The 13,295-nt window shown below is 40.9% G+C and overlaps 1 long non-coding RNA gene across 1 annotated transcript in view; it reads left to right on the forward strand.

Annotated features, from left to right (window-relative positions):
- Positions 1–392: 392 nt before the first annotated feature.
- Positions 393–13,295, forward strand: part of LOC132485387 (uncharacterized) — a 135,943-nt gene continuing 123,040 nt past the window's right edge. Inside the window, exon 1 of the long non-coding RNA XR_009531407.1 lies at positions 393–472. This is a non-coding gene — a long non-coding RNA (uncharacterized LOC132485387). The remainder of the gene's footprint in view (positions 473–13,295) is intronic.

Consider the following 13,295-nt stretch of genomic DNA (forward strand, 5'->3'; position numbering starts at 1 on the left):
AAGAGCATGGTCAATGTCAAGTGGCCCCAGAAAGTTCATGCTTGGCTCAAATCAGCTGTGGTGGGCATGAGGGCACTAATTTGCATTCAGAGTCACAGAAACTATTCAATTGTAAATGAACTGGAATATGTAATTGGACCTGGCCCTTGAAATTTTTGTGGCCCTTTCAAAGCAAAATGGAGAAAAAGAAAAACCATGTCTGTTTTCTGACCTTTTCCAAGAAGCTGAAAATATAGTGCAAATGAGTCCTTAGTTGTGGGTCATCATCCTTATGAGATCTGTCTCTGATTCCAAGGCTGGAGACTGTTCCTCTGCCTCCCCATTTTTACCTACCTCCAACTTGAGGTAGGTATCAAAGTCTAATTTTGGCCATATATTCTTCCAGCCACGTGAGGGAGACGGGAGAGGCTAAATATAACCACATTAAAAACCATCAGCAATGTTGGAAACAGCTTCAAGCTTAACATCAACAGTGAGTATGCAGCAGCAGCTTAAAGACTTGTGTGAACATGCCCAAATGTTTTCTAAGAATATTTTTCAGAAGAGTGTATTTATAGATATAATCTTTAATTGCATTATGAATGATAAATGAGAAGGTTAACAAACTATATTTCAGGACTGTTTTATATATTTATTTGCTGCTATCATTAGCTCTTTGTGACTGCAGATTATTTCTGCTTACTAGTCTTAGTGGAAAGAGAGAATTGCTGTACTTTAGTGCTGGGAAAGGATGTTTCAGTTGACAATGAAGGTTGCAGGAAGTCTTGTTTAAGAGTTATTTTGGTATTTGTCTCATTTTAAAGGCTGTGACTAGGACTTCATATCTGTCTAATAAGCATGCATGTAACATTTTTATGTTTGCTGAGTGCCTTATAGTCCCCCATTAGTCTCCACAATACCCCTTGAGGGTGGGTCAGTATTACCGCCTACAGTTTACATTTGAGGAAATTTAAGATACTAAGGGATTATGTGATTTGTACAAGGTCACCCAGCATGCAAGCCTAGCTAATAAAAGATGACTTCAAAGCTCTTTCCAACTAAAAGTGCCTTATAAATGTTAGGTAGTATTAATGGGCATGATCCCACGATGAGTAAAATACACTCCAGGAGTAAAGTGCTCATACGTGCTCTATAAAATTAATTCTTTTTAACCTCAGAGCAACTTTTGAAATAGGAATTCTTGAACCTGGCTGTGTATCAGAAACATCATTATAGCTTTAACAACATGTGAGCACCTGGGCCCCTACCCAAAGTACAGAATCATAATCTGGGAAGTGGGACCCAGATAATGTGTATCTTGAGGAGGGGATTCTGCTGCTCAGCCAAGGTTGGGAGCCACTACAGTCGATTAGAATAATAACCTCAGTCAAGCAACAATAAGACATCGTGGAGTCAATTTAGGAGAAAAGGTCTGGTGTCTCCCAGGTTCTGCCCACCAGTTCACAACTATTATTAGCAAAAGAACTACCTCCATGAAATAATCAACTGCGGAATACATGTGTGGAATTCCAGGTAATAATGCAGAGATGAAAGTTTATTTAAGAACTAACATTGTTTGAATGTTATAATTTACTGGGTAAACTTACCGGGTCCACTCTTGGATTATTATTGGGTCCACCCTAATGTTTTTATTCTGAGTACCTTGTATGATATTCAGCATACTAAGAACCTATAGTATCTGCCTTTTCATCCATTTTTCAAACACGTATTTAATACTTGCTATGTGGAGATTGCAGAGTAAAATAATGGTTTTGGTCCACAAGGAGTTTATAATCAAGTGATAGAGCAAGACATAGGCCAAAAAACCCAAAACTCTATAATACTAAGCTGCACATATTAAGTGATAATCAAAGTGTATATGAGGCATTATTCATAATCACTAAAAAGTTGAAACAACCCAAATATCTATCAGTTGATAAATGGATAAATAAAATGTGGTATATCTATACAACAAACTATTATTCAACAATAAAATGGAATGAAGTACTGATACACGCTACAACAGGGATAAAGTTTGAAAAAATTATGCTAAATGAAAGAAGCCAGTCAGAAAGAACCACATATTGTATGATTCCATTTATATAAAATGTCCTGAATAGGCAAATCTATAGAGAAAGAAAATAGAAAATAGATTAGTGGTTGCCTAGGGCTGGGGAGTTGGGCCAGGGGAGGAGATGGGGAGGAACCGTTAGTGGGTACAGGGTTTCTTTTGGGGGTGATTAAAATGTTTTAAAATTGTGGTGATAGTTGCACAACTCTGTGACTGTTCTAAAAGACGATTAAATCATGTACTTTAAATGGGTGAGTTGTATGGTATATCTCAGTAAATATATATATATATATATATATATATGCACACTTTATATGTGTGTGCTATATGAACTTGGTGAAAAGAGTGATTAATTAGTACGTACTGGAAGAAAGTGGTGGAAAATTTCCTGGAGGAAATGGCATTTGAGCTAAGTCAAAAAGGGTGATTTTTGTAAAGAAGGAAGACATGCTCAAATATGTAGTCAAAGTGATTATGCTTTTATGCAAGGGCAAGTTATCTGGAAAAGATGAAGTTTAGGATATGTGAAGGGTACAGGAGATGGGGGCTAGGTGCAGAGCTTTTACTGCCATACTAAGTTCTGCAGTTTGGTTTTCATTTTTGTAGAGCCATGGTAGGTTTGTGAGTGGTTTGATTAGGGCTGTGATTTGGAAGGATAATTGGAGGTGGTGATGAGGTCGATGAGGGATGGGGTGGGAGGGCAGTGAGCAGGGGAGACTATTTAGGAGACTAGGCTAGTGTAGTGTATAGGCAAGAGATGATGGAGCCCTCAACTATGACAGCAGCGGTGAGCACTGGAACAAGGACAGATTTGAGAAAACATTTAAGAAGTAGAATCATAAAATTTTGTGAACTGAGGAGTAGGTGAGAAGGCACAGGATATATACAGCAGGGTGTTTTAGACCACAGAAAGGCTGGGTCCTTTTTTTGTTAAATTATTTAGAATCCTAATGTAAAAACTATTGTTGAAATAACAGCAAGCAGCCAAATTATAGCTTTTTAACACCTTGTCAACAAGGGTTTGATTACAGAGATTCTTACATTTCTTTTTATTTATTTTTTACATCTTCATTGGAGTATAATTGCTTTACAATGTGTGTTAGTTTCTGCTGTATAACAAAGTGAATCACCTATACATATACATATATCCCCATATCCCCTCCCTCTTGCGTCTCTCTCCCACCTTCCCTATCCCCCCGCCAGGTGGTCACAAAGCACCAGGCTGATCTCCCTGTGCTATGCGGCTGCTTCCCACTAGCTATCTATTTTACATTTGGTAGTGTATATATGTCCATGCCTCTCTCTCACTTTGTCACAACTTACCCTTCCCCATCCCCGTATCCTCAAGTCCATTCTCTACTAGGTCTGCGTCTTTATTCCCGTCCTGACCCTAGGTTCTTCATGACCATTTTGTTTGTTTGTTTTTTAAATTCCATATATATGTGTTAGCATACGGTATTTGCTTTTCTCTTTCTGACTTCACTCTGTACAACAGACTCTGTAGGTCCATCCACCTCACTACAGATAACTCAGTTTCATTTATTTTTATGGCTGAGTAATATTCCATTGTATATATGTGCCACATCTTCTTTATCCATTCATCTGTTGATGGACACTTAGGTTGCTTCCATGTCCTGGCTATTGTAAATAGAGCTGCAATGAACATTGTGGTGCATGTCTCTTTTTGAATTATGGTTTTCTCAGGGTATATGCTCAGTCGTGGGATTGCTGGATCATATGGTAGTTCTATTTTTAGTTTTTTAAGGAACCTCCATGCTGTTCTCCATAGTGGCTGTATCAATTTACATTCCCACCAACAGTGCAAGAGGGTTCCCTTTTCTCCACACCCTCTCCCACATTTATTGTTTGTAGATTTTTTGATGAAGGAATGTGTATTGTGAATAAAGGGTAGAATGAATAGAAATGCTATCACCCCATTTTGTGAGATCTTTGGAATCAGATCTCCACTTGTTGGAGGTGAAGCAGTTATTTATGGCCTGTTGAATGACTAAGTATTTACCTCTTGCTCAGATAGCTTCCCTAGAAACACTTCCTTTGGTGTGAGCAACTTGGATTTACTGCCAGGGCAACACCTTCCTTCCAACACCCACACTGCCTCTTGGCTCAGTCCTCACGGGCAGGTGTTAGTAAGCAGCATTTTGTTTTGCTTCTAATAAGAGCACAGCCTCTGAAAAGCATAGGCTGAATGTACCACACATTGTAACTTTCCCTTACAAGTGTTCTTATAGAGAAGATCTGAAACTGTGGGAGTCTTAAGGATCAGGAAGATGAAGACTGCTTTTTCTCATAATCGTGCAGGGCCACACCTATGTTTTCCATCTGAAGGAGGGGCAGCCAGTTCCTGGGCAAGGTCAAAATAGACCAAGTCTCTCTCATTGCATGGTGTTACACTCACTGGGGATCTGTTATGGCCATCTCTGGTGGCTGTGGAAGGTGTTGCCATGACACTGCCTGCTGCTAGCCGAGTTTGGGAACAGCATTTCCGATAAGTGCCTTACATGAGTTTAACCAAGCCCGGAACACCGTTTAGAACACCACTTGCTAACATGTGGCTCATATCTGTGCCTGTCGGTGAACAATGACTACAACTAGCTGTGTTCAATCACAGTTGTTAGCAGAGCTAATTACAGCAGTCTTGGGTGGGAGGAATCCTAGAAGATACCTCTAAGGGACTTCTATCACACATTCAAACATTGGCTTTGTAGGTAAGCAATAGAAACAGGCCCCTTGGGGAACCTTTAAACAACAGTTCTCTGCAACTCTGAACAGGGATCCATCTTCACTCCACAGTTGGTGAGGGATGACGTTCAAAAGAGAACCACCAAAGGGAAAAGGAGGAAAGGGACGCTTAAAGCCAGTAGGGTAAATTTTCTGGACTAAATGAGAGCAGAACTGGGTATTCTTCCTTGGGATGCCTTTTACTCGCTGCATGACCTGATGGAGGCCACTTCCCCTTTCTGGGCCTCACTGTTCTCATCTCAAAAATAAGGATAACAATTGTGGCCCTATTTATATCCCAGGATTTCTGAAAGGAAAAAGTAAAAAATATATATTTAAAAAATAAAAGTTGGGGGAACATAGAAAATGCGATATAACTCTAGGTAGTGTAACTATTATTTCCTATGGCTTGTTCCACATTTTACTTATAAATGATGAAAAGGAACAAGGAAAAAAAGTCTGGGCTGTTGTAGAATCTCAGACTACATTTTCTGATGCCTCTGAGTGATTCTGCGGTTTGCTCGTCTTAAGTCTTCAGATTTGCCTCCCTCTCCCCCAGTGCACTGATTCTGGTGTAAACTCATCTCCAGTTTGAGGGGTGGAGAAGACCTCAGGAATCTAAAGAGGCAAGGCCCTGCAGTCATCTGGTCTTGAATCTTAATGTCACCTGCTGAAGCCCAAGTCCCAGAGGCTTCCTCTCTCCCCTCACTGAGACACCCGATTTGGGAGGACATCAGCTATGAATGAGTCACACGGTCAAACTGGGGCTTCAGGGGATACCTCCAGGATAGAACCAAAAAGAATTTGTAATGTGCTCTGAATGTGTCTCAGTCTGGGTCTCTAACTACAGTCTTGTTCTTGCTGAAAATCACAGCACACTTCTAACCAAGCAAGGCAGGTCTACTTATCTGATGCTGCTGTCAGTGATAGACTAGGATCATATTATGGATTTGGCAGGGAGGAAAAAGATTTATTTCCAAGATTTGAAGATTTATCTTTTCCACATATGTAAAACCAGTCAGAGCATTAAAAAATATTAGTGAAAAGTGATCATGTTTTGTGAGCAGGAGGAACCATTCTTGACTTCAGAATAATACAGAAGATTTTTAAGGATCCCAAATTCATGGTTTAAAAAAAAATGATTTGACGATAGGATACCAGCAGGATTATCAGACTCTTAACTGCCCCCTTATGGTGAGGTGCTGTCTCCATTTAAGTGAACGCCTTACATTGAATGCTTAAATTTCCCCCTTTCTTTTTTTCTCCTCCCCATCATTTAGCTTTTTTCAATGTTCAGCATAACTAAAAAGTCTAAGTAGGGAATTTCACATAATTGTAGGCTCTGCACCATTAGCAAAGTGATGCTTCTTTCTAAGTATTTGTAATCATCTATTCCACTCTTCCTTCCTCCTCCTGGAAAATTTACTTGGAGTGATTGTAGTGTCCTTTTTTTCTCTTGAAGGCATCCTTTTGACCTCACTTTGTGTACAGGCTATAAAAAATATCAAGAAATGAAATACTGTATTTTCCATGTAGTCACAATATACACAAATAGAAAACACCACTTTAAATGAATAGAGCAAAAGTGGGGGCTAATCTCTAAATTGCGTTTTATCTTTCGAAGTTATTTGGTAAGGTAAAGAGATTTAAAAAAATACTTTTGTAGCTCAAAGGTCATAATCACCCTGGATGTACGGCCTGCACCTGCCAGCTAGGAGGTTGTTTTGTGCTATTAGGTGAGAACTCAATGGCATCCTTTGCCCTCTCAACCTTTATTACTGGCTTAGAGAAATGTGACATTACTAAAAAAACTCTAACTTGAAAATGCTTCACAGAGCAGGATCCTTGCCACATTCAGGAATCTTGCTAGTTTGCAAGACAGGAGCTGTCATGCAGAACAAAAGGCTGATACTAGAAGTCAGCAATCACAATGGGAATAAATACCACAAACTGTGGTTTCCTAATGTCTTAATCTCCCCCAACCTTAAAAGAGTGATGCTGGCCTTACTTTGAAGATAATTTTACAAAGAAAATGTAGGGACAGGTGGAATTAATTCCTGAATCTTAGGTCCTCTGGCAGTTCTTCCCCAATTTCTAATGCCTTTTTATTACCCAGATTATAAATAGATGCCCATTTTTCTTGTCTTGGCATTAAGCTCCTGACAAAGAACATACAATAACACCTTCCTTACCTGGTCAAGGAATAAGTTGTCTCGAGTAAAGGAGTTTGCCAACTGATAGTTAAACTAGTCCCATGATGCAATTGTATGTTTTAACCCAGTTTTGAGGAAAGTGTTTTTTAATGATTTGTTTCTCTCTCTCTCCTGCTTTGGTGGGCAGAGCATGGACTGACCTTGTTGGGAGGACGTGGGATCACTGCTGGGGTTTTGTACAATACAATGCTGCAGTAAGGCCATCAATGTTTCTCAGGGGAGTTGGGTCACACTGGTATATTGTGAGTAGCACAATGAGACCTTAGGCTGAACTTGCCTTTAACTTGTATCCTTTCTACTTCTTCATGTTTCTGAATCATTAAGAAAAGTTCTACTTAATATGCTCTGTACCGTTTCTGAGGGTAGAAAACTTTCCATCAAGAATTGTTCAAATATAACATTTTGGCATGAGGAAGGGATGCCTATGGCTGGATTCTTCTTATTATGTGTAATCTATTGGTTGGCAGTGCTCCTATGAGTTGTTCTCCATCTTTTGTATGATTTTAATATTTCCCCCTTTTTCTGAAGCTCTATGCTCCTCTAGGCTTTAGAATTCAGAAGTACTGTGGCTTTTGTGGTCATTCTTTTTGAACCTGAAAGGGGAGGTAAAATGTGAAACATCAGTGCCTAAATTAAAGACTGGCCAGATGAGGCCATTCTCTGTTGGCTCTACCTCAGTGGTTTGGCATGGGTTTCTGTGTTAGTGGAGAGATATAAGATCTGTGCCAGATGCAGGACTTTGGCTCACAGTATCAAAGTATTCTGGTCTCTGTGGTGAGCAAGAGTCTTGGGTCTGGTGCATGTCTACAGACTAGAATGGATTGCCATGGTTTACTCTCCAGTGTCAGGGTTGCTCTGGAAGCCCCTGAACTCTGTTGCCCAGTTGCTTAGCTCTTCTAAGATAGATTGAAGGGGTTATGGTACTTGCCCATCACTGCTTACCATTTTGGGGATTTGAGCTAATCAGTTCATCAGGTCTTCAGCTCTTCTCTAATGCTTTTTCTTAGAGGGTCAGTTGAGGTATGTTTGAAAACTTCCTGGAAGATATGTACCCTGCCATCTCTTCTGAACCTCTCACTCATCATCCACATGCAATTTTCTTTGTCTACGTCTTCTTCCCTCTCCCCACCAAAACTGTTCTCAATAAGGTCAAGTTATCTGTTGTATTAGTTTCCTATTGCTGCTGAAACAAATTACCACACACTCGGTGGCTTAAAACTACACAAGTTTATTCTGCGACAGTTCTGTTGGCCAGAAATCTGAGAGCAGTTTCACTGGGCTAAAGTCAAGATGTTGGCAGGGCTTACCCCTTCTGAAGTCTCTAGGGAAGAATCTGTTTCTTTGCCTTTTCTAGCTTCTGTAGGCCACTTGCATTCCTTGGCTCAGGGCCCCTTTCATGCATCACTCCAACCTCTTGCTTCCATTGGCACATTTCCTGCTTCCTCTCTGTAGTCAAATCCCTCTCTTTCTTCCTTTTATAAGCACACTTGTGGTTCATTTAGAACTCATCTGGATAATCCACAATAATTTCCTCATCTCAAGATTCTTAACTTAATTGCATCTGCAAAGTCTCTTTTCCATATTACATTAACAGGTTCCAGGGATTAGGTACTGGATATTTGCCGGGGGTGGGGGCACAATATTCAACCTACCACAGCATTGATTTCCTAATTTTCAAATCCAGTATCTTCTTTTCAGTCCCCATCCTAGCTGGACTGACATTTGATACTGTCAGTTACTCTGGGAAAAACTCCTCCTCTGACCTCAAAATATAGGTTATTTTATTTTGTTATTCTTGTTGCGATATTTTTATTGTCTGTCTCTCCCTCTAGAATGCAAGCCCCTGAATAGAGTCCTAGGTTAACTTGTTTCTAAGCTCTATCCCCAGAGCTTAGAATAGTCCCTACTACTATCAAATAATGAAAGAAATTGGATAAAACAAATTGGATGAACTTTCCCACTCCTAGGTCTATCACCTTTCATTATTATTTTCCTTCAGTGGCCCTTCCTCTTCCCATGCAGTCAAGATTGGTATTCCCTTCAGGACTTGGTCCTAGTCTGCTTTTCTTCTCATCTGCCAGGTAAGTGCTGCTCCTACCATATTCTGGGGTCTCTCAAATCTGTACCTCAAGCCCAGACCTCTGATTTGAACTTCCAGCTTTAATCTTTACCTGGACGTCTCACAAGCACAGCCCACCTTTCCCATCTAGATCCAAATACAACCAAAAACTAACCTCACCTTCCTCTTATACTCCCAAGGAATGGGAAATGCCAAGATTTACTCAATAGCCATAGCAAGAAGACTGGGATCCATCCCAGACTTCATGCTTTCTCTCTACTTACTCTTCCCCTACCCCCTCCAGTCAGTCATGAAGTTTTGTCAACCTGACTCCTAAATATCTCTTTCTAACTCCCATTGCCCTGGTTCAAATCCTTATCGCTCCCATGAGTAGGAGTGATGAACTTACCAAACTCTTGACTTCTCTTGAATATGGTAGAATGACATGCTCTTAAACTTTTGGGATGTGTACCAGAGCTGCTGATCATTGCCAGCCATGCCCTCAGGCTCTGCTGAGTGGGCAGTGACTATGATTTGCATACCACATGAGCTTGGTCACCATAGCTGATTGGGCCAGGGATGGGTGCCTGATCCAAGGGTGGCTCTTTCTATGGGCTTGATCAGCCAACATATGATTTGGGTGGCTGGTTGTAAAATATAAGTTGAGTAAAATTCCTCTTTTGGAGTTTCAGAATAGAGAAGTTGAGAGACTAGGATCACTGTATTGCTGAACAGAAGGGTCAGCAGGAATGGCGGGCATAAGCAAGCTGGGATTATAAGAAAGCAGATACTGTGAGTAAGGAGGGGAGCCGGTGAGCAAGATGAGAGCAGGAAAAGAAAGAAGCTGAGGCACTGTGAGTAGGGTGCTGCCTCAGTTTCTGTGGTTCTTTTTTTAAAAAAATTACCATTTATATTTAATAGAATTTTTAAAATTCATATTAATCCAATGCTTTATTTTTCAAGTTTTATTGAGATATAGTTGACATATAGGACTGAATGTTAAAGGTGTACAGCATAATGATTTGACTTACATACATGATGAAATGATTACCACAGTAAGTTTTGTTGAACATCTATCTTCTCATATAGATACAAAATAAAAGAAAAAGGAAAAAAAATATTTTTTCCTTGTGATGAGAACTCTTAGGATTTACTGCCTTAACAACTTTCATACATAACATACAGCAGTGTTCATTATATTTATTACGTTGTACATTGCATTCCTTCTGTGGCTCTCTAAGAGTATTTCCTGAGGCCTGGCCCTACTGTGATTCCTATTGTCAGGTTTCTATGAGTCTCTGCATTATTATAAGCAAACAAACAAAATAACCCTCACCTGAGTGAACCCCTGCTTCCTTCAATAAATTGGCCAAAGAGTTATGTGTTCCGGTAAGCCGTTATGATGTTATGATGAGACATCTGGAAGAAAGCAGCACTGTAATCAAGAGCAGCAATATGCAGTCCCAAACTCAATGTTAATTCCACTTCTTTTTAAAGCATTAGCTTAGGAAAAAAAGAGGTTATATCACTATTTCCTTTGAGACTGGGAGAATATTATGAGCTTCTTGTGTCAAAATCAGTTTTTATTTAAAAACAAATCAATCCCTAAACATAATTTTAGAAAGGAAAAGTAATTGCTGCTACAAATATCATAGGAAAATGACTATAATAAGTGACATAACATTGTCTGATGCTTATCAACAGTGGGATAATCAAACCACCTTTTTAGATGACATGTTTCTAGATAGCTGCCTTTCCATTTGCCAGCTGTTGGGACCAGATGGATTACCCAAAGTCTCCAGGATTCTTAGTCACATGACCACATTCCTCTCTCAAATAAGAATAATTAAATTCATTGAAGATCTTTAGGTAAAAAACATTAGGCACATGTAATCAATGCTCTGAATATGGAATACAATTAGGAAGCATTTTTATTTATGTCTCTCACTATCCCTATAAAATGTATTCACTGGGGAGTTTCTCACTCTGTCTAGGATAAAATAAAAACTAGTGTTAGGACTGTTTCAAGCATTCTTAAGCAACAGACAGTCCTTGGTCACTCTAAATACTGTTTAGTGCATCTATTCCCGTGTTATATAATGTGGAACTTGGTTGAAAATTAAGTCTTACCCTTATCCCAGTGAGAAGTCACTTGCAGGTGGGCAGCTGTGGAAGGGGAAGGTCTTGCTCTTCTTGCTCCTGGCAGGAGCAAGATCCTTCTGGGGCTGGGGTGGGGCAAGGTGGGAGAATCAGGGAGGGACAGGAGTGTGGTTCCTTGAGTGATGACGTTGTAAGGTGGCCTCCAGCTTTCTGGGCCTGAGAAACATTTAAAGCAGACCACATTTCACAGAGACTTTTGCAGGTTCTTGGGAGATTGCACTCATAGCTGGTGTTGTCTCACTTGCCATTTCCTTGATTCAGGCCAATGCGCTCTCCACTTGAGCAGCCGCCTACTTCCTCAACCCTGAGGAGCCAGTCTTGCTCTGCTTCGCCTCTTCCGAGGCCTGCCCGCACCCAAGGCTCTCCCCAGCCAGCCCTCTCTCCCGTTTGGCACACATCAATCCTTGAAGATACACACGCACACTCCCTTTCTTCCCTTCTTCCTTGGGCAAACTCAGGGCAGCAGCCTCCCTCCTTCGCTCTGCACCAGAAGTGCTTGCAAGCTCCCCTTTCACATGGTTTTCCAGAAGGGAGCTTAACCACCATGTTCTTCCTACCCAGAGACATACATTAGGCTTTCTGATGAGTTCCACTCACGTCCCTTTTTCTTGACATTACATGACCTCAAGCTTTTACTTTGGTGGGAGGTGAGAGCACATTTTTCTCTTAAAAAATCCTCCAAATATCCAACAGTCCTTATGTGATCTAGTATTTCCTTGTGTGTAGCACCTTGTGTGTCTTGGTGCCTCAGCCAACACTTTAGTTTTAACACCCTGTTAAGTTTGTGGTGGATTTTTGTTTGCTTGTTTGAAATTCTAATGTCAGAAATGTGTTGTTTGGATGAAGTCTGTATACATCCTACACACCTATGACCACATGGCTATATTCAAGCAAGAATTGCTCCAAAAACCAAACCTACAGCATCTCTGGCCAGCCCTGATTTCTGAAGGGAACCAATGGATTCTCTCCTCCTTAGCTCAGCAGACCCTGAAACTCTCTGATCAACAACCCTAGGACATGGCCCACGTAGCTTTCAAGCTGTCTGGAACAGGAAGAAAGGAACACACAGTGCCAAGATACATGAGAGGGCGATCCTCTCTATGGCTCTCTCACCCCTGGTTGTATTAAAGATGTGAATGTCCTGCAGGGCTACTCGGGGGACTTCTGAGCTTAGCATGCTTGAGGACTAGGAAGACTGAGAAAGGCTGGAATAGAGAGGCCAGATACCTCTGAGGAATCAGGAGACAGAAGGGCTGACTCTGGATGAGGGCAGAAAATAAGGGAGGATACTGCTGCAGGGAAAAAAACCACCTTACCTGAGGTCCTTCACAATGTGAACCCCAACCTTTCTTTACCAGTCTCATGTTCTTCACTTCCCTCGCCTTCACTCCAGTTACACAAAGCCACCCGACATTTTCTAAATATGCCATTCCCTTCCACACTCTTTTATTTTTCACCTAATTTAAGTCTAATTTTCTATGATGCCTTCCTGCCAGTTTCCTCATCTGGCTGCTGTACCATTTTTTACATGTCTCAGCTCCAGCTCTCACAGCACTATGTTGTAGTGCTTTATTAACTTTCCTCTCTCCGCTGCCCAAGACAGTGAGTGTCTCTAAGACAAAGACTGTGCCTTATTCATTTTTATACTCCCACCACCTTCCATTGTGCTTCAGTGTTGTAGGGACTTTTATTAGTTTTCTACTGCTGTGTAAAAAATTACCATATACTTAGCAGCTTGAAATAACACACATTTATTATCTCACAGTGTCTGCAGATCAGACGTCTAGGCGTGGTGTGGCTGGATTCTCTGATCAAATTCCCACTGTGCTGAACCCAAGGTGTAAGCCAGGGCTGTGATTCTCACCTGGGTTTCATGGTCCTCTTCTAGGATCACTAATTGTTGACAGGATTCATCTCCTTGAAGCTGTAGGACTGATGTCTCCATTTTCCTGCTGGCTGTTGGCCAAGAACTACTCTCAGCTCCTAGAGGTTGCCCAGTTTCTTGGCTTGTTGGCAGTTCACAACATGGAAGGAAGCATGTTTGCTTCCTTCAAGGCTAGCTGGAGCACATCTC

This window comes from Mesoplodon densirostris, chromosome 3 (assembly GCF_025265405.1).
Source record: "Mesoplodon densirostris isolate mMesDen1 chromosome 3, mMesDen1 primary haplotype, whole genome shotgun sequence".
Lineage (NCBI taxonomy): Eukaryota > Metazoa > Chordata > Mammalia > Artiodactyla > Ziphiidae > Mesoplodon > Mesoplodon densirostris.